The 21,040-nt window shown below is 51.5% G+C and overlaps 1 non-coding gene across 1 annotated transcript; it reads left to right on the forward strand.

Moving 5' to 3' along the window:
* The first annotated feature begins 15,479 nt into the window (after positions 1-15,479).
* On the forward strand, positions 15,480-15,551 carry TRNAA-UGC. Its single transcript has one exon. It is a non-coding gene; the product is annotated as a tRNA-Ala (tRNA).
* The last annotated feature ends 5,489 nt before the right edge of the window (positions 15,552-21,040 follow it).

The following is a 21,040-nucleotide window of genomic DNA, read 5'->3' on the forward strand; positions in this document are numbered from 1 at the left end:
GGAAAAGCTACATAAGGTGGGGTGTGACGTTATCTCTTGGTCTCATTCCCCACACAAGAGAACTCCTGGAAACACCTGAGAAAAAAAAACTGAAGTGGGGGAAGTGCTGCTCCCAGGATAAAGGGATTTCTAGCTTGCGTATGGAAACTTGGTGGACTGCTTGTACCATCAGTCAGGGTGAGAAACTGCTAATTCAAATTCTATCCAGCTAGTATGTTAGGCTTAGTTTGAGTTTTGGTTATTTGCTAAATAATCTGCTTTGATCTGTTTGTTATCACTTATAATCACTTAATCTGTCTTTCTGCAGCTAATAAACTTGTTTTATGCTTTATCTTAACCAGCGTATTTTGAGTGAAGTGTCTGGGGAAAATCTCAGCTTGGTTAGCACAAGCTCGCTGTGCACATCTGTCCCAGATCGAGGGGAAGGGGAACTATATTAATGAGCTGACATTAGAGGGATCCCTGTGCACTATAAGATGGTATAATTCTGAATTTATACTACAGCAAGTGTGCAAGGTTGGGGAGCTGGGAAATTGGCTGTTGTCTCTATCTGTCCTTGAGTGGCTTAGGTAAAGCACTCAGGTAGCTTAGTTGGGTGTATGGCGCCACCTGCTGTCTTGTTGGGTGATAACAGGCCCTGGAGAGACTGGCTGAATCTCCAGCAAAGCAGTGTGAGAAGGGCCAGCCCAGCTTGAGGGTTAGAGGGCACAGCAGTTCCCAGAAGCCCCCCAGACTGCACCCCGGGGTGACAACCCATCACACCCTAAACTGCACTAGTGTCAGCAGGTTTGTCACATCCTGTCCCCTCCCTTTCTCCGCCCGAGATATTTCCTGCCTCCCACCACCTCTAGCAATTCTCACCTTCTTATGCATTTACTGCTCCTCTCCCTCCAAGCAGAACCCACCACCAGCTCCCTGAGAATCCCGTACCTGAGCCAGCTCCACTGCAGCCATTTCCTTCCCCCAGGGAGGACGGGATGCTCTGGAGCAAACCATGGATGTTATTCTGTAGCCTGCTGGGGTGAAAAGGGCAAGGTGTAAGAATTCAGACGGGGCTTTTGTCCATTCCACAAGCTGATTCCCCCCAGGTTTTCCCCTGCTAATGGACATTCTAGGTTCTGCCACACTGTGAAACACAGAGTGACCTTATCCCAGTACAGGCCTAGCCCCCTCCCACCAGAGTGTAACCCTCTGAGACATGATGAAACCCTCCCAGCAGCAGAGTCTCTCTCTTACACTTATCAAGTTTGTGGACAATACCAAGCTGGGAGGGGTTGTAAGTGCTTTGGAGGATTGGATTAAAATTCAAAATGATCTGGACAAACTGGAGAAATGAGCTGAAGGAAAGAGTTTCAGTAGGGACAAGTGCAAAGTACTTTGCTTTGGAAGGAACAATCAGACACCAGAGAAGAGCAGAATCCAAAGAGTCACTTTGGGGGATTCTCTGTCATTGTTCCCAAGGCAGCTGTCTCAGGTTTACAAAGTTGTTTGATGTTCCGGCCTTTATACAGTCTCTCCTGGGAGTGCCCCTTTCATGGGCTGGGCCTAGTTTTAGTTTTCGGTAGTTAACAATCTTGGTTTATTGTTTATCTAACCAGGGTGTTTGGATTAAAGTGTGTTGGAAACTCCGTTTGGGATAACAAGCTGGTGCATGCCATTTTCCACTGATGAAATGACAGACTTCATATGAGCTTGCGTTGTTCAGTAGCGTGCTGGACAGTGCAAGATGCACATTTCTGGGGGAAAGTTGGGCACTTGAGAATTTGCTGGTTTTCTCCTGAGGTGTAATTCATGAGTGGCTGTCTAGCAGCACTCAATACTGTGTAGCTGGGAGTGAGTTACATGCTGGAGACTGTGTGTTAATTGGCCAAGAGGGGCTGTTCTCGCGGGAAAACAGCGGAAAAGGCACCCCAGGTTGGAGAACTGAGGGGACACAGCTATTTAACAGTCCAGATTGTACTCTGGCTAATGTCACAGACACTCATTATGACACAGCCTCTTACAACACAGAGAAAGTAAATCCATGTCCCAGAAATCGAAGACTCCAGACAGAGGGCAAGTCTCCCTGGCACTGCTTCATGCTGACAGAGAGGTTCAGAGACAGCGAGAGAGTCCTGGGGAAGCTGGGAACAGGAAGCATGGGCTGGTGGGGTTCAGTGGAGAAAGGGAACAGGAAGGGCAGGGATATCACTGAATGCAGGATCTCAGCAGTACTGGATGTCAGGATAGCACATAGTGCAGCCCAGTGGAAAACATAATCCCAACTATACATACAAAATGATGGTGTCTAAATTAGCTGTTTCCACTCAAGAGAGAGATCTTGGAGTCACTGTGGATTGTTCTCTGAAAACATCCACTCAATGTGCAGCAGCAGTGAAAAAAAGCGAGCGATGTTGGAAATAATTAAGAAAGGGATAGATACGACAGAATATATCATATATCATAATTGTAAAAACAGCAAATGAATCCATGATACACCCACATCTTGAATACTGCATGAAGATATTGTTGCCCCATCTCAAAAAAAAGATATATTGGAATTGGAAAAGGTTCAGAAAAGGGCAACAAAAATGATTAGGGGTATGGAACAGTTATGCCAGACCTAACCCCCAGTTTCACTTGAGCAAACAGGAGCTATTTGACACTGTGCGATACGGCTCCTGTGCTCTGTTCCCAAAGTGTTCTGCAGCAGGGGAGGGTCTCTGGTAGTGTGCGTGTGTCACTGGCATATTGGGGTGATGCTGAAACAGGACAGAGTAGAGGTGGCATTGTGGGGCTGGCGTGAACCTTATCTCTTCATTTCCCCTTCCAAGAACCGAGGGGACAGGAACCCTTACCCAGCGAGGTCACAGTCTCATAGTTCTCCTGCATGACATCCCAGTAGAGGGTTCTCTGAGTGGGGTCCAGCAGAGCCCACTCTTCCCTGGTGAAATGCACAGCCACCTCCTCGAAGGTCACCGGCCGCTGAAAGAGCAAGAGTCCAACACTCAGGACCTCTTTCCCCATTCACAGCCCCATTATTTGTGGCAGAGAGGAGCCAATCAAATGGAAGCTCTGGGTGGATCGCAGTCAACAGAGTCCCACCCCCACCCTGCTCAGCGTATCCAGCAAATACCAGGGTGAGGGGACGAAGAGAGAGCCCCTTGTCTCTCCCAGCAGATCCATCACACACCTACTAGCCACCAACTGATACAGGAGATGGAGCCCCTAGCAGGGTTCAGGGAGAGCTCCCTGGTAGGAAGCCGAACAACCTCCTCATTGTGAGGAGCAGGATATGAAGGGAGAGGCAGCTCCAATGAGCCTGACTCATGGGTGCCCCCTTCATATCTCACAGCCGCCGCTGGTTAGTGAGGTCAGGCTCCAGCACTAGGAGTCTGGTCAGTTTGACTAGCCCCATGTAGGTGGGCTATTTTCTTTCTTCACAAATTAGGGCATTTCCACCTCCCAACCTCCTGGGTTATTAAATAACTCCCAGCAGGTTTGCCACACCCTGGCCTCCTCCTTTCCCCACGCTGTGAATTTCCTGCCCTGCACCAACCTCCAAACCAGACTGTGCAAACCTTCCCATCTCCGGTGTATTTGCTCTCCCTCTCCTCCAACAGGAACCCACCAGCAACCCCCCGATAATCTCTACCTGAGTTGGCTCCACTGCAGCCATTTCTCTTCCCTGTCCCACGCCAGGCTGGGATGAGCTGGAGCAAGACATGGACGTCATTCTGCAGCCTGTCTGGGGGAGAAGGGCAGTTGTGGGCATCTCAGAACAGGTTTTAGTTCATTTAGCATCAGAATTCCCCCAGACCCTTTCCCTGCAGACAGACACCCTAGATTCTGCCATGCTGGGAAATGCTCAATCTGTTTATTACAATGTCGATCTGGCCCCTCCTGCCAGGCTAAGCCCAGACACATTTTTAACCTCCCTTCTCCCTCCCCTCACCCCATAACAAAGTCTCTGAACACAAGGCTAGAAAAGAGCAGAACCAAAGGAGTCACTGAGGGGGATTCCCTCAGACACTGACCCCGCGACAGCCACACCCCAGCAGGGGGAATATGGAGTCAGGAACTGGCTTTTCCTCTGTCTGATCCTTGTTTTATTCACTGGAAAATGGTTCTGCCCAGGGACGCAGCAGTACATGTGTCTGGGTGGAAATCTCTCCCCCCTCATTTCTCCCACTGCCCCTTTCAGTCTCTCCTTCCCCTGTCCTCTCTCCCTGCCCCTCTGGCTGGGAAGGTCCCATTCCTGGGGGCTTTGCTCTCCCAGGGCTGGATTTTCTCCTGGCAATTGCTACTGGGAGGAGAAATGAGGAGGGGCTGTTTGTGCAGAGTCATTTCATGCCAGTCCCCAGCACTTTCCCTGAGGTCTTTCAGTTACCTGGAGACTCTGGCTCAGAATTTAGTATTAACAGGGCCCAGGGCTGCCCTAGGGGGCTAGGACCAGCTGGAGAAAGTCATCCCCTGGGCCAGGCAGAGAAGCAGCTTTAATTCAGGTCATTTCCCAGCACAGAACCCCGCTGGGGGAGCAGCAGCTGCTAAGCCTGGTCTCCCAGATCACAATGGAGGCTGCAACGTCTCACCCAGGAAGCTGAACCCCAGTATCCTGAGCAGAGAGGGTCAGAGCGTCTGAGCAGCTTCCCTCCTTTAGCTCTCTGGGGAGAGCAGCTAATGAGAGCCCCTCCTCACAGGGAGAATTGCTGATCTCATTTGCCCCACTGGCCATCCGGAGTCACTCCTTGTCTTTCCATACAGTGACTCTGGATTAACAATGGTCTCAATGAAACCAGAGTTCAGAAAGAATGAGTCCAGAATGCGGTGGAAGAGACCACCCCCTGAAACCTCAAATCTCCAGAACCCACCAACCTAACTAGGGTACCCCCTGCCCAGCCACCCAGAGGCCTCCCCCTACCACAATTCCCCTTCAGCTGCTATCTCCCCACACAGCCCCACCCCCAAACAGCAACACTGTTACCTCACAGTGCCTGAGAAGTGGATAGAAAGTGACCACCGCCCCCTGCTGGCCAGTCACACAGGCAGAGGGAGCCCTGGGGGATGCTTCTTTAACAGGAGAATGGAAAACCTGGAGGGACAAAATAGGTAAGAAATGTCCATGGCCTGTCACTAGCAAATAATGGCCACCATGGATCCACCCCAGAGGTGGCTGCATCTTAGCACTGCGGGAAGCAACCCCACACAGAGGCCATTTGCCATGGGGTTTAGGATACTTCCGGACCCACACTGCACTCAGAGTGACCTCCTCATCCCGTGCCAGCTGGAGAAAAGAAAAGGGTCCAGCCAACTCTCCCGTTACCAGCTGGGAACCACTGATCCCCAAACAGGGGGAGGCCTCTGGCTTTGATGGGTATTAAATATGTGGCTGGTCTCTTTCATCAGCAAACATTTTAACAGAGGTAAAGGAGGGAACAAATGATTCGCAAAGGAGACGGGAAAGATGAACTCTGGGCAATTTAACCCCCTGCGACCTCCAGGATGGAGAAGAACTCAGGGCAACAGGTTCCCTCAAAGGAAGAAGTTGCTGGGATTTAGAAACACAGGGAACAGCCTCAAACCCCAGAGGATTTTTAACTGACATTTGATAATGACATAGAAAGAGGCAAAACCTGAGCTTTGAGAGCAACATTCAGAAATGAAAGAGAAAGGGTGGAAATCTGAGAGATTTTGGATCCATTTTGCAAATTATAGAGAGGAAAGTGGAAAATCAGAGGGATTTTATATCAGTTGTTGATAGGAGGTAAAATCTGAGTGTTTCACATCAATATTTGATAAATGAATAAAGAGGAAATGGGCAACATTTGCAAACATTTTATATCCAGGTTCAAGAATCTGAGAAAAGGTGTAAATCTGAGATTTTCTTGGTATTTTATAATTAGAGAGGCAGGGGAAATTTCAGGGCATATTCAATTAGAAACAGACAACTAGAGAGAAGTGGGGCAAATGTTTAGGGTATTTTATATGAACCTTTGAGATTTGCACAGAAAATGTGTCACAAACTGCGTATTTGATAACATGAGAGAAAAACACCAAGATCTGAGGGGATTTTATATTGCTGTTAACGAACTAGTGGAAAAGGGGAACTGTTGGACTGGATTTTATATGACTGTCCAATACATAAACACAAAGTGATGGTTGCCCCCACCCCCACCATTCCCATGGGCAGCAGGGAGCCCTTTGAGGAGCTGATTAAAAGGGAGGGGGAGGGGGAGCTGAAAGGTCCCTGGATAAAGGAAGGGGGCAGCAGTGGGGGATGGGCGGGTGACTGGCAACTGATCGTTAGGGGTAACTGTGTTGGTAGTTAGGGGGCAACAACTGGGATTGGGAAACGGGGTCTGGGCAGTCCCCACGTGGGACATGTGCACCTCCCTTCCAGTGATGAGCTGCTAAAATCTTAACAACCGGTTCCCTATAAAAAGTTCTGATTTAAGGGATGTGCCACAGTATGGATTTTTTGTACCAATAGGGTTACCATACGTCCGTATTTTCCCGGGAGGAATTTTTAAAATTTACCACCCAGACAGCGATTTAAGAACCTAAAAGCCTGACATCTCTGGGAAAATACAGATGTATGTTAACCCGACCTACAGTTCTTTTTTACAAAGATGGGCCTGAACTAGAACTGAGCTCCATTTCACAGGTGTGGGTCCCCGCCACTCCCTGGGGTGTGCTAGGGTGACCAGATGTCCCAACTTTATTGGGACAGTCTCAATTTTGGGGTCTTTTTCTTATCTAGGATCCTATTACCCCTCACCCTCTGTCCTGATTTTTCACACTCGCTGTCTGGTCACCCTCGGGTGTGCCCATGTGTGGGTCCCAGCTGCTCCCTGCCCCCCTCATTGAAGCAGGTGTGCAGGGTTAGTGCCCTGGGAACTGCAGGGCACCAGTGGCCATGGGGCTGGCTGCAGACAGGGGCGTGGGGCAGGGCTAGCTGGAGGCAGGGAGTGTGACACGGGCTGGCTGCAACAGGAGCTGGCTGTGGGCAGGTGGTGCAGACAGGCTGTGGCGGGGAAAGGGGCTGTGTCAGGGGGTGGCAGGGGCTGTGGGCAGGGACTGTGGCAGGAGGCAAGGGGGGTGGCAGGGGCTGTGGCAGGATGGATGGCAGGGGCTGGCTCTGGCCAGGGGTGCAGACAGGGGCTGGCTGGAGGCGGGGCGGCAGAGGCTGCGGGTGGGGAGGGTGGCAGGGGCAGCTGTGGGCAGGAGGAGCGGGGGTGCAGACACTGACACAGGGGAGCAGCTGGGAGCAGGAGGTGGCTGTAGGCAGGGGCTGCGGGCGGGGTGCAATGAGGGTGGCAGGGCAGGGGGTGCAGACAGGGACTGGCTGGGAGCAGGGGTGAAGACAGGGGCTGGGGCAGGGAGGGTGGCGGGGTAGGGGTGCAGACGAGCTGGGGCAGGGCAGGGGTGCAGACAGGGGCTGGGGTGCAATGGGGTGGTGGGGCAGGGGTGCAGACAGGGGCTGGCTGTGGGCCGGGGGTGGCAGGGCAGGGGTGCAGACAGGGGCAAGCAGGGGCGCAGACAGGGGCTGACTGCAGGCAGGGGGTGCAATGGGGAGTGGCAAGGCAGGGGCAGGGGTGCAGACAGGGGCTGGGGCAGGGAGGGTGGCAGGGCAGGGGTGCAATGGGGGTGGCAGGGCAGGGGTGCAGACAGGGGCTGGGGCAGGGCAGGGGTGCAGAAGGGCTGGCTGCAGGCAGGGGGTGCAATGGGGGCAGGACAGGGGTGCAATGGGGGGCAGGGCAGGGGTGCAGACAGGGGCTGGGGCAGGGCAGGGGTGCAATGGGGCAGGGCAGAGGTGCGGGCAGGGGCTGGGGGCAGGGCTGGGGTGCAATGGGGGCAGGGCAGGGGTGCTGGCAGGGGCTGGGGCAGGGCAGGGGTGCAATGGGGTGGCAGGGCAGGGGTGCAATGGGGGTGGCAGGGCAGGGGTGCAGACAGGGGCTGGGGCAGGGCAGGGGTGCAATGGGGGTGGCAGGGCAGGGGTGCAGACAGGGCTGGGGGCAGGGGTGCAATGGGGGTGGCAGGGCAGGGGTGCAGACGGGGCTGGGGGCAGGGCAGGGGATGCAATGGGGCAGGGGTGCAGACAGGGGCTGGGGCAGGGGTGCAATGGGGGCAGGGCAGGGCAGGGGTGCAGACAGGGGCTGGGGGTGGGGCAGGGGTGCAATGAGGGGCAGGGCAGGGGTTGCAGACGGGGCTGGGGCAGGGCAGGGGTGCAATGGGGGTGGCAGGGCAGGGGGTGCAATGGGGTGGCAGGGCAGGGGGTGCAATGGGGGGGCAGGGCAGGGGGTGCAATGGGGGGTGGCAGGGCAGGGGGTGCAGACAGGGGCTGGGGGCAGGGCAGGGGGTGCAATGGGGGTGGCAGGGCAGGGGTGCAGACAGGGGCTGGGGCAGGGCAGGGGTGCAATGGGGGTGGCAGGGCAGGGGTGCAGACAGGGGCTGGGGCAGGGGTGCAATGGGGGCAGGGCAGGGGTGCAATGGGGGTGGCAGGCAGGGGTGCAATGGGGTGGCAGGGCAGGGGTGCAATGGGGGTGGCAGGGCAGGGGTGCAGACAGGGGCTGGGGCAGGGCAGGGGTGCTATGGGGTGGCAGGGGCGCAATGGGGGCAGGGCAGGGGGTGCAGACAGGGGCTGGGGGAGGGTGACAGGGGCTGGCTGCGGCGGGGGCTGCAGGCAGGGGGCTCTGGGCGGGGGAGGGGCGCAGACACTCACACGGGGGGGGGGGCTGGGAGCGGCAGGAGGCAGCCGGGCCCCCCCCAGGCAGCAGCAGGAGCCCCAGGGCCAGAGCTCCAAAGAGCAGGAGCAGCAGCAGGGCCAGGAGGCAGCTCACGTGGCTCCCGCAGCGCAGCGCCCCCCGGCGGCCGGGAGGAGGAATTGCACCTTCCCAGCCAGAGCCCATCCAAGCGACCCGGCTCCAGCTCCCGCTTCCCTGCCCTGGCAGAGACCCGGCACCTCCTAGAATATCAGGGCTGGAAGGGACCTCAGGAGGTGTCTAGCCCAACCCCCTGCTCAAAGCAGGGCCAATCCCCAACTAAATCCCCAAATGGCCCCCGCAAGGAGTCAGCTCCCAGCCCTGGGTTTAGCAGGCCAGTGCTCCAACCACTGAGCCATCCCACCCCCACGCCAGGGGCAGCCATGTGCTGGGGAATGACTCAGGGCAACAATTTCCCACCTAAACAAGGACAAATCGCTGCACATAAAACGGGTGGGAAAATGCCCCTCACGAGAGAAAATTTTAAACTGACGTTTGAGACTCATGGGGAGAACGGGGGAAATCGGGGGGGATGGGAGAGCTGATCATTGGAGGGGAAAGGGGGAATCGCCCCAGATTTTATAGCCCGTGTGAGACACTGAGAGAGAAAAGGGGCAGAACTGGAGAGAATTTGTATCGGGGGCGAGAGGCAAGTGGCACAAACAGGGACAGGATCCAATTAACCCCCTCCCCTTCCCCGCCCGCCACTCCCGGGAATTTCCTGGCTGCCCAGAGACAGTTCAACCCCGCCCCACGTCCCACTGACCTTCCCCACAACTCCAGCTTCTCCTCCCTGCCTGACACCCCATCTCCCCACACCACAGGGGATCCCCGCCAGGCCCCAGTCTCTGCCCCCAAATCCCACTGGGGCTGAGGCAGCTCTGAGGCTTCTCCCAGGTTCCCGGGGCAGAGTCACTTTCCTGCCCAGCCCCAGTGCCCCCGGGGTCTCTCACTCCCGGGGCTCCGTGGGAGGCTGGACACCAGGGATGCAGGACGGCAGGAATGGGGGTGACAGGCCTCCTGTTCCTCAGTCTCACGGCGGGACCGAGGGGGCTCGTCGCTCTCCGGCTCGGGAGCGCTGGGAAGACCCGCCCGTGGAGGGGCCGCGGCGGGGGGGGGGGGGGGGGCGGCCCCGCGCAGGCGCTGAGCACGTCCTTATATCACTTCTGTGGCGGGAAAAGTGCTGAGGAGACGGAACGCTGAGGGCTGGTTTTGGTGGGAAAAACCGGTTTGGACTGGTTTGAGCCTGTCCCCTGATGGTAAACAAGTCCCCTCTCAGAGATGGAGTCCCGGGGTCAATAGTTCATATGCTCCAGATTGGATCTTATTTTAAAGCCAGTGATTTACCTCATAAACATCTTATTAACCAACTAATTGAACCTATTGAACAGTTCATACTTCTCACACCTCACAATGAGATACAAAAAAAGAAGACAGACAAACCTTGTCAGTAACAGCTAATGTCCCAGCTGGGAAGCACGTGCGCTTGCTGCAGAGCTGCTGCTCAGGGACGGGAACCTCCTGCCACCCCAGCCTCCAAAATCACTCAGGCTGCACTTTCTGCACAACTAGGTGCTGGCTGAGGGGGGCGTGGGAATTGGTGGCCTCTGCTGCAGGTGATGGGAATCGCAGGTATTTAAAGCCATGGCCTAGAGGAGGGAAGTGCCTAACTCCAGAGTCTGCAGCTGCCTAGGGCCAGGGCTGAGGTTTTAGAGTCCCTAGTGCAGCTGTTGCAAGGTTCAAGTAGGCTCAGCCCTGGCATTGCCACCCCTCCTGCGGCTAGTAGCTGCAGCTGGCTAAGGCTGGCCTCTGGGAACTGGCCCCATGGCTGTAGCCAGAGAAGCTGCAGGTGGCTCTATGACTACTGGGGCCATTAAGCTAGAGCAGCTAAAGACACTGGAGTTCACCTCAAGGAACAGAGGTCACCAGTAGGATAGGAATGTCAGGGGGAGCAGGGAAAGAGGGAGCAGGTCAGGCTGTCAGAGGGAGCTTCCAGCTGGTTGGGAGCATGTCCAAAGTAGAAAGGAAACAAGTATGGGGAGAGGTGGTGGTGACCAGGTAGCAGACTAGCATGTAGATGGGAGCAGAGGGAGAGAGGCTGGTGGCTTCAGATTCCCAACGGCTAAGTCCTGACTTTGGGGAGATGGTGTTTGCAGGTGGCTGGCTCACATGGCAGGATGGGGGCTGAGGGGGGGATCTGTCAGAACTGAACAGGTGTCTGCTGGCTTTAGAACTCTGAGCTGAGACTAGGATCACATGCGGTGACTGGTGACGTGGGGGGTACTGGAGACATGGCTAGAGAAGGTCTGAATGAGGAAGGAGATAAATTTGTGGGGAGTTTCCTTGATCACTATGAAAGTTCTGCTCACTGTGGACACTGGTAAACCCACATGGGTGTACAGCTCAATAAAGAAAACCTGGGGGCTGAGGGAGCTGTGTAGGGCAATGCATATAGTCACGGAGAGGTGTGTGATCAAAATGAAAAATGTCTCTGAGGTTCAGTAGCGGGTATGCTAAGGCACCAATGGCACTGCCCCACCAGGCCCACACTCAGAGCCCACAGTGACTATATAGGGGCCTACAAATATGTTTGGTGCTGAGGCCCACAAAAGGTTAATCTGGCCCTGACTGCCTGAGCACTATTTCAGCCCCACATTTTTGGATGGATCTCCCACAGTGGGAGCTGCAGAGCACTCCCCCCGCCACACCCACCCACCCATCCACCCCTGGTGTTGGGAGGAACAGGAGAAAGGACAAAAGAAGCAAGAGACAAAGAGAAAGGAGGGAGGGAGGGAGGAAAAGGTGAAACAAAAAGGACAAACCCTAATGTCTCCAGTGATTCTGAGGGACAAAATCCCAGGTGCACAATAAAATTCTGCTTCCTTAAGCTCATGTTTTCCATGCCTAGAATTCAACTGTCACCACATGGATCAGACTGAACAGGGTTCAAACCTCCAGGAGGCTCTTACCTTCTAAACAGGGACGGCTGTTTTCTAGTAAAATCACTACAAGGGAAGGAGAAAACTTGGAAGAGGTTCCTCCTGGTGCTCACGTCCGTGAACCCGAATACTCTCTCAGTCCTCAAAGAGAGACCTGGAGAAGGAGACTTGCTGAAGCAAAGCCACAGGGGTCTCTGAGGTTTCCCTGGCCCCTCGCCCTGTCCTGCCTGGCTGATGTCAGCATCTCTCTGTGAGGTCACCACCTCCCCACCACCTCTGACCAATAGTCTGAGGTCCTGCCAAAGGCCTTTGTGATGTCACTGCCACACCCCTCCCTTGCTGTGCCAATGTCCTGCCCCTGGCCAGGCACTTTGCAGGTTTGAGCTACTCCCTGTGGATCACCCCACTCAAGGAGCGTTCGTTCTAGGCAGCAAGCCGGCTAGACAGGGAAACATCAGATGCTGCTCCCAAAGCTACACTCAGATTTTCAGAAATTAGTCGACTTTACAGCCAGAAGAGACCATTAGAGCATCTAATTTGACCCCCTGCATGTCACAGGCCTCCTGTAGGACACAATAGCTACTTTTGGGGCAAACACATTCCAGAAAGGCATCTAGTCTTCATTAAATGACATCAAGAGATGGAGAATCCAACACTTTCCTTGGTAGCTTGTTCCTGTGGTGAATCATCCTCGCTGTTGAATATTTTTGCCTTAGTTGTAATATGAATTTGTCTCTTTTCACCTTCCAGCCACGGGGTCTTGTTATGCCTTTCTCTGCTAGATTAAAGAGCCCCTTAATAGCCAATATTTTCTCTCCCTGAAGGCACTTCAACACTTCAATGAAGTCACCTTTCAACCTTCTTTTGATAAGCTAAACAGGTTGAGCTCTTTCAATAGCTCACTAGAAGACATTTTTCTCCAGCCCTCAGGACATTTGGTGGCTCTTTGCTGCCCCAGCTCCAGTTTCACAACATGTTTTTCAACTGAGGACACCAAAACTGGAGGCAGTATTCCAGTATCAGTCTCACTGATGCCGTGTCACCTCCTGTGACGTTATTGACATAATCTGTAACTGTATAGATCACCGTTGCGACCGCTGTTCTATATTTGAAGCCAATATTGTAGAAAGGTTGTCGTGTAAGGGGTTTATGGAGAGGTTCTGATTGGCTGATTATAATGATGCCATCTCTAGATGTGTATCATTTTTGTAGTTGATGTTATAAGTATTGGCTCTGTTCTGTCATTATTTCAAACTTGTGCTCTGCTTCCGGGGAACACCCCAGACAAGTTGGTGTCAGTTCTGCCTAGCCTGCTTGATGGCCCATTAAGGACCATCAGCTACACAATCGACCCACTGAGAGAAGGCAGATACCTTGTGACTCAGCAAGGTATGCAGGGACCTGCCTATGGAGAGAACGCTAAGGTTTTTCTATGCCACGTGCTGGATAGAGTGTCCTTGGGACAAAGAAAGCAAAGACCACATGGCAAGAGACTATAAAAGGCTGATACCTCATCTCCATCTTGTCTTCAATCCTGCTTCATACCTCTGAAGGGACTTTGCTACAAACTGAAGCTCTAGACAAAGGACTGAATGGCCCATCCCAGCGGGGGATGTACTCCAAAGACTTGATTTGAACCTGCAGTTTATTCCATCATTGCTACAAGCCTGAACCAAGAACTTTCCCATTACTGTATGTGAACGGTTAAAATCCATATGCATTTTATATAACAACCTGGTCTATGGATTGTGCCAGCTCTTTTCCAGACCCGAAGTCCAGACTATGGTCTAGCCCACTATGACTCTTTTGATGGTTTAAATTACACTCACAGGCACTGATGATAGAGTTACTGAAAGTTTGGGAGTTAGGAGCTGATAGGTCAGTGGTCCAGTCCTCACAGATGACCCTGACCCTCTGGGACAGGGGCAGGTCTGAGCTCTCACACCAAATGCCTCATTGTGGCTGCCAGAATCTATGGGCGGCTCATTTAGTTTACACTGAGGGTTGAGTCCTGCTTCGTGCACCATGTGTGAGAATGAAAATCCTAAACCGCCCTTTGAAATAACAAAAGCAGCAGGACGTGTTATTGTCCCTGCCCCAAAGCAGACAGACCGATGGAGAAATGCCATTGAGACCAGGGTAATACTCCACTGCCGTTCTACCTTTTTTACTTGCTAAACTCCCTCCCAGCCTTGTGGGGTCTCAGAGCCCGGTACTGAGCCTGAGCCGAGATGTCTACACTGCAAATTTACCACCCCACAGCCCAAGCCCTGGGAGCCTGAGCTGGTATGGGGCAGCCCTGGGTGTTACATTGCAGTGTGGACATAAGCCTATTGTGTTTCATTTCTTAGGTTCTGCTGCCATCGTGTGCCATTTCCTTCCCCTCCTTTCTGTCCAAAGCACAGAGCCCAGTTCCTCCAGAGGGAGAAGGACATCTTTCTTCTTTCCTTCCTCAACAGCCCCCTTCCTTGGAGAGCCCTTTGCTGGGGTCTGGGTGGGGAACAGCCGTTTCTGAGGATTAATTTCATATTAATGGTGTTGATCTATAGATTTTACAGCCAGACTAGATCACTAGGTACCTCTGCTCTGACCTGATTCAGAACAGAGTCCAGAGAATTTTACCCAATGACTCCTACATCCACCCCAAGATCTTCTGGCTGAACGAGGAGGGTTCATTCAGAAAGTCATCGTGTTTGGGTGTAAAGGTGTGAAATGATGGGGAAATTGGCTCCTCTCTCAAGTTTAAATGTTGTCACTTCTACATCTAGACCGGGGTGGCCAACCTGAGCCTGAGAAGGAGCCAGAATTTCCCAGTGTAACTGCCAAACGTGCACCTTTGTATGCAACTACTGAGTCAATTGTGAACTTTCCCATCATTGTCCTTTGCTCTTAATCCTGAGGCTATTGCCCCATCATGGGGCCATTTCCCGCCTCTCTTTCATACAGAAGCACAATTTTCTTTGCACAGGAACAGCAAGATCTTTCTCTGTCCCTTGTGCAAAGCAGGGGGGCAAATTCCATGGAAACAATGGACAAGCAGGGGGCTATGGGCACATCCAGCCCTGTCCGTGAGATGTTCCCTCCCCTCTTTCTTTATGCCCCTGTTGTTATTTCATGGATTGTCTGGGATGGGGAAAAAGCTGAGATCACTCCAGGTGGAGGGGAAAAGAACCCTGAAAATCTCAGGACCCAACCCTGCTACCGGGATCACTGAGGTGCTGGGAATCTGCCTGGGAAAGGGACTGTGTGAATTGTCAAGGTGGGGAATGAATAACAATCTACAACTAGATCCACCTCATTAACCACCGACACAGGCTAATCCTGCTGCCGATAGAAGGGAAACTGGGAGCCATTCTTTGCTGTTCAGCCATGGAAACAGTGACCCAATTGCACCGCAGTGAATGTGCTGGGGAAAGCTAGAGTTTACAGGCAGGTGGAAATAGCAGATCCTAGAAACACCTGGAGCTCCGCACACCACTTCTGCCACCAGGGTGAGGTGTTGAGCTGCTCACAGCATCCCCCACCATGACCTTGCAGCAGGGGATTGCCACCCCGCCAACCCAATGCAGGGGAGATGGCTGAGTGTATCTCTGCACCCTGAGACCAGGGCAACCACTCTCTCTCCCCCACACATAGAATCTGGCCCTGCTGAAAAGTGACCCCTATGAACAAGTCACCTCCAGGAGAGCAGGATTGGTCCTCAGAGAGGGGAATGGGCTTCTCGTGAAGCTTATAGGTCACTGGATGCTATGGAAACAGGAGGGCTCTGAGTGTAACCCATAGCACACACAACCTGCTAGGGGATGTAGCTCAGTGGTTGAGCATATGCTTTGCATGTATAAGGCCCTGGGTTCAATCCCCAGCATCTCCATGATCCTTTTTTTCACCCTGCTGCTTTGCTCATGCCCAGAGGGGATGTGGCCCACCAGTCTCCCTGCAGGAGTTTCAGTCCTGCTCAGTGAGGGGCAAGTGACAATTGCATGGAAGGTCTGGGGGGGTTCTGCTCCTAAGTCACCTTGGTACGTTTAAGATTCCCACCTGCTGTGCTGCTTGGGACAATGGTAGATGAGAAGGGCGAATCCTCCAGCACTGGAGGGAAAGGTCCCATCTGCACAGACTGAGAGGCAAGGAAACAGAGGGGCAGGGTTGAGAGAGGTCAGTGATTTACTCCCAGCAGGGGACACTGTCTTTTTGAGTATCAGAGGGGTGGCCGTGATAGTCTGGATCTGTAAAAGGCGACAGAGTCCTGTGGCGCCTTCTAAACTAACAGACGTATTGGCACATGAGCTTTCGTGGGTGAATCCCCACTCCGTCAGATGAATGGAGTGGGAATTCTGTGCCTGGCTAGCCAACTACAAAAGCAGTTTCTCCTCCCTTGGTGATCACACCTCAACTGCTAGAAGAGGGTCTCATCCTCCCTGATTGAACTAACCTCGTTATCTCTAGACTGGTTCTTGCCTGCATACTTATACCTGCCCCTGCAAATTTCCACTACATTCACCTGACGAAGTGGGTATCCACCCACGGAAGCTTGTGCTCCAATACGTCTGTTAGTCTGTAAGGTGCCACTGGACTCTGTCTTTTTGAGGCGAGTGCTGCTGGCTTGGGATGGTGCTGACGATGGATAGAAAAAAGGCTGGAGTCAATGGCAGATGGGACCACAGAAGGGGAAGGGGAATGGCAGCCCCACAGAAGGTCCTGGGTGCTCAGATGCCCCCAGTTATTGCACCCAGGCCTGTCCTAGAGAGAGAAAAGACACCGAGGGACCCAGCCCCCCTACAGTGATCCCATGGACAAGAACCTGGTTAGGAGTGGGGTGAAGGTTCCCTCTGGGCAAAGGGGAGCTGAAATCCCTCCGTGTCCTGGAATTTAAGCAATGAAAGCTTCAAACCCTGCATGGGTGTGGGCTGAGGTGCATCAGCAGAAGGTTGGGCTGGACAGGTGTGGCAGGTTTGTATCATTTTTGGTGGTGCCCAGAATGGGACCAAGTCCTGCCCCACCTGCCACACACACCTGCCTAAGGCTCTGGGAAGGAGTTTGGGTGTGGGAGAGAGAGGGGTTGGGCTCTGGGAGAGTTTGGGTGCAGGGTCTGGGCTCAGTCAGAGGGTTGTGGCGAAGGAAGCAGTGTGGGGGGCAGGCTCTTGGAGGGAGTTTGGGTGCAGGTGTGGGGTCTGGGCTGGGGCAGGGGTTGCAGGAGAGGGTGAGGGGTGCAGCATTTACCTCGGGCATCTCCCGAAAGCAACCCACAGCCCCTAAGCTGGAGGGCGGGGGCGTCTCTGCGCACTGCTGCCCGCAGACTCCACCCCTGCAGCTCCCATTGCCACAGTTGGGGCGGGGGCAGCATGTGGAGACCCCACCACCCCCACAGTTGTTCTTCTCACAGCTGGCTGATGGGGGGCAGCAGGGGAGCTCCCAAATCTGGGGGGATCTTTCTGTGCCCCACTGTTAGTTCTCCATCCTATCTCCCCCTAACCACGCACACCACTCCCCTCCCCATTATCAGTGTTTTAGAGAGACCCCTCCCTCCCTTTATGGGATACAGACTCTCTGTGACAGAGACTGACTGGGGCTCCTCTCTGCATGGCCCCAGGGGGGAAGGAAAGAGACTGGGGGAGGGGGAGAAGATGGGCAGAAGGAGTCAAATGGGGCAAAGCCAGAATAGAGGAGATTTTCTTCCTGTTAAAATGTACTGGAGTCTCATCGCTGAAAAGCCGCATCTTCAGTTAAGTTTGAACCAGCAGCCTTTCAATTACCAGGCAAAGGTGTGAACCACAGAGACTGATAACTGCCTGCTTCCCAAATGTGTTTAAAAAACACCTACAGGGGTGCAACTGGTTAGTGCAGAGGGGCCATCTGTTGGGGTTATGAGTTCAAGCTTTCTCTCAAGACCTTGTTTCTCTTACCTGTGTAGTTTGTTTTGCCTAATTCATACACAAAGTGCTATAGTAGAAAAAGGAGAGTAAGTTCTAAAATGTAGAGGTGGGTGCATACTTTAGAAACATCCCCCCTGTGCTGCCATTAGTTCCAGCAGATTGTTCACTGGAAGGGCAAATTGATTTCTTTGCTGCTGAGAAAGATGCCAGGACAGGTCTGTAGGCACCAGATCTCCCTGCTTCTTCCAGCTCCTTCCCTGCCCCAGTCACTGCTGTAGGAGGATCCTATATGCACTGAGCCTAAACATTTTCCTGGGCCTTCTTAGCATAGTTGGCAGCATGTCAGTCTCATACTCAGTAGGTCCTGAGCTCACACCTCAGAAAAGACAATGGTTTTCTGCTCCCTGCTTCAGATTTTCTAAAGGAAATCAGAGAAAAGAAGCTATAGGAGAGTGGTTCCAAGACACTCTAACACACACAGATTTTTCTAAGGCATTAACTTTTCCTTCTCTGTGGAGTTTGTATTCTCCATAGAGCAAAATAAAACATGCAAGTCTAAGACTAATACAGTATGAAACTCAATACAGATAAAATCTCACCCTCAGTGATCTTCCAACAAGCTTCTTTTGCAGACTAGACATTTCTTGTCTGGGCCCAATCTTTGCACCTGGTATAGTCCTTGTTCCAGCTCAGGTGGTAGCTAGGGGATTTCTCATGACTGCAGCCACCTTTCTTCTGTTCCACCCCCTTATACAGCTTTGGTACAAGGCAGGAATCTTTTGTCTCTCTCCTGGGGAAAAGACCCAGGTTTAAGATGGATTCCTGTACCAGGTGACATGACCTGTGAGACCCCAAGCCTTCATTGTTCCTGGCCTGACTCACAGATGGTGCAGGACAGAGCCATCTCCAGTCAATTGTCCTGGTTAATGGGAGCCATCAAGAGTCCAAACCACTATTAATGGCCCACACTTTGCATCATTACAACAGGACCTCAGAGTTATAGTTCATATTTCTAGCTTCAGATACAGGAATGATCGGTTCATACAAATAGGCTGAACACACACAGTAGATAATAAGCTTTGTAATGATACTGCACAAGAGACCTTTTGCATGAAGCATGTTCCAGTTACATTATATTCACACTCATTAGCATATTTTCATAAAATCATCAACATCAAAGCAGGGAAAGGGTTTTACTGTGACACCTGGGAGCAGTTGAGTTTCATGTCCAGGCTGTGCTATGAGTTCCTCCAGGTTTCCCATGAGCACACAGGGCCCTTAGCGGGTACTCTCGATACAGGAATGGCCCAAATACAATGAAGTGATGGGAATTGCATTTTCCTTTTTAATTTTTGAATTTCCAATGACATTTCTGTTTGTGATTTCGTTTTGCTTCGTATAACTGTGTTTTCTCAAGGACTTGATATTTACCAGGCTAACTAACAGCTAATAACGGGAGACTTCCAAGCAGGGTGTGGGCGAGCAGAAAAGAACTCTAAGAGACGCTGGTTTTCGACCTTGTGTTAGATAAGAATAGAATGCAGATTGTAGCAGAAATTGCTGAGAGAAGTAAGCTATCAGAAAGGAATATGTACAAACAAAATGCAGTTGTTGCTCCTCAGTGTATGTCGCAAAAGGTATAAATGCTTGCCTTAATTGTTTATCTAACCGAGACCTACCTCGGGAGGGGAAACTCTGCCTGTCTGTACTCTCCCGAATAACTGCAGTTGCTCGAAATAAACGGCATAATATAATAACATTTAACATCCCTGTGGTGGGAAGAACATCTCAACAGCCCAATGCTGTGGCATTTAATTTCAAAAAGGGGAACTATACAAAAATGAGGGGGTTAGTTAAACAGAAATTAAAAGGTACAGTGACTGAAGTGAAATTCCTGTAAGCTGCATGGACACTTTAATGACACCATAATAGAGGCCCAACTTAAATGTATACCCCAATTTAAGAAGCACAGTAAAAGAACTAAAAAAGAGCCACCGGGGCTTAACAACCATGTAAAAGAAGCAGTGAAAGACAAAAAGTCTTCCTTTAAAAAGCGGAAGTCAAATCCTAGAAAGGAGCAGAAACATTGCCAAATTGTAGGTGACAAATCTGAGGAACTGTCACAGACTGAAGTGTCACTAGAGCAGGTTTTGGAATTAATTGATAAACTCAACATTAACAAGTCACCAGGACCAGATGGCATTCAACCAAGCGTTCTGAAAGTACTCAACTGTGAAGTTATGGAACTATTAACTATGGTTTGTAACCTGTCCTTTGAATCGGCTTCGAACCCAATGACTGGAAGTTAGCTAATGTAACGCCAATATTTAAAAAGGGCTCTAGAGGTGATCCCGGCAATTACAGACCAGTAAGTCTAACATCGGCACCGGGCAAATTAGTTGAAACAATAGTAAAGAATAAAATTGTCAGACACATAGAAGAACATAAATTGTTGGGCAAAAGTCAACACGGTTTCCGTAAAGGGAAATCGTGTCTTACTAATCTATTAGAGTTCTTTGAGGGGGTCAACAAACATGTGGACAAGGGGATCCAGTGGACATAGTGTACTTAGATTTCCAGAAAGCCTCACCAAAGGCTCTTACATAAATTAAGTTGTCATGGGATAAAAGGGAAGGTCCTTTCATGGATTGAGAACTGGTTAAAAGACAGGGAACAAAGGGTAGGAATTAATGGTAAATTCTCAGAATGGAGAGGGGTAACTAGTGGTGTTCCCCAAGGGTCAGTCCTAGGACCAATCCTATTCACCTTATTCATAAACAATCTGGAGAAAGGGGTAAAAAGTGAGGTGGCAAAGTTTGCAGATGATACTAAACTGCTCAAGATAGTTAAGACCAAAGCAGATTGTGAAGAACTTAAAAAAGAGCTCACAAAACCAAGTGATTGGGCAACAAAATGGCAAATGAAATTTAATGTGGATAAATGTAAAGTAATGCATATTGGAAAAAATAACTCCAATTATACATAAAATATGATGGGGACTAATTTAGTTACAACAAATCAGGAAAAAGATCTTGGAGTCATTGTGGGTAGTTTTCTGAAGATGCCCACGCAGTGTGCAGAGGCGGTCAAAAAAGCAAACAGGATGTTAGGAATCATTAAAAAGGGGATAGAGAATAAGACTGACTATATTATTACCCTTATATAACTCCATGGTACGCCCACATCTTGAATACTATGTACAGATGTGGTCGTCTCATCTCAAAAAAGATATACTGGCATTAGAAAAGGTTCAGAGAAGGGCAATTAAAATGATTAGGGTTTGGAGAGGGTCCCATATGAGGAGAGATTAAAGAGGCTAGGGCTTTTCAGCTTGGAAAAGAGGAGACTAAGAGGGAATATGATATAGGTATATAAAATCATGAGTGATGTGGAGAAAGTAGATAAGGAAAAGTTATTTACTTACTCTCATAATACAAGAACTAGGGGCCACCAAATGAAATTAATAGGCAGCAGGTTTAAAACAAAT

This window comes from Mauremys reevesii, linkage group 14 (genome assembly GCF_016161935.1).
Source record: "Mauremys reevesii isolate NIE-2019 linkage group 14, ASM1616193v1, whole genome shotgun sequence".
NCBI lineage: Eukaryota > Metazoa > Chordata > Testudines > Geoemydidae > Mauremys > Mauremys reevesii.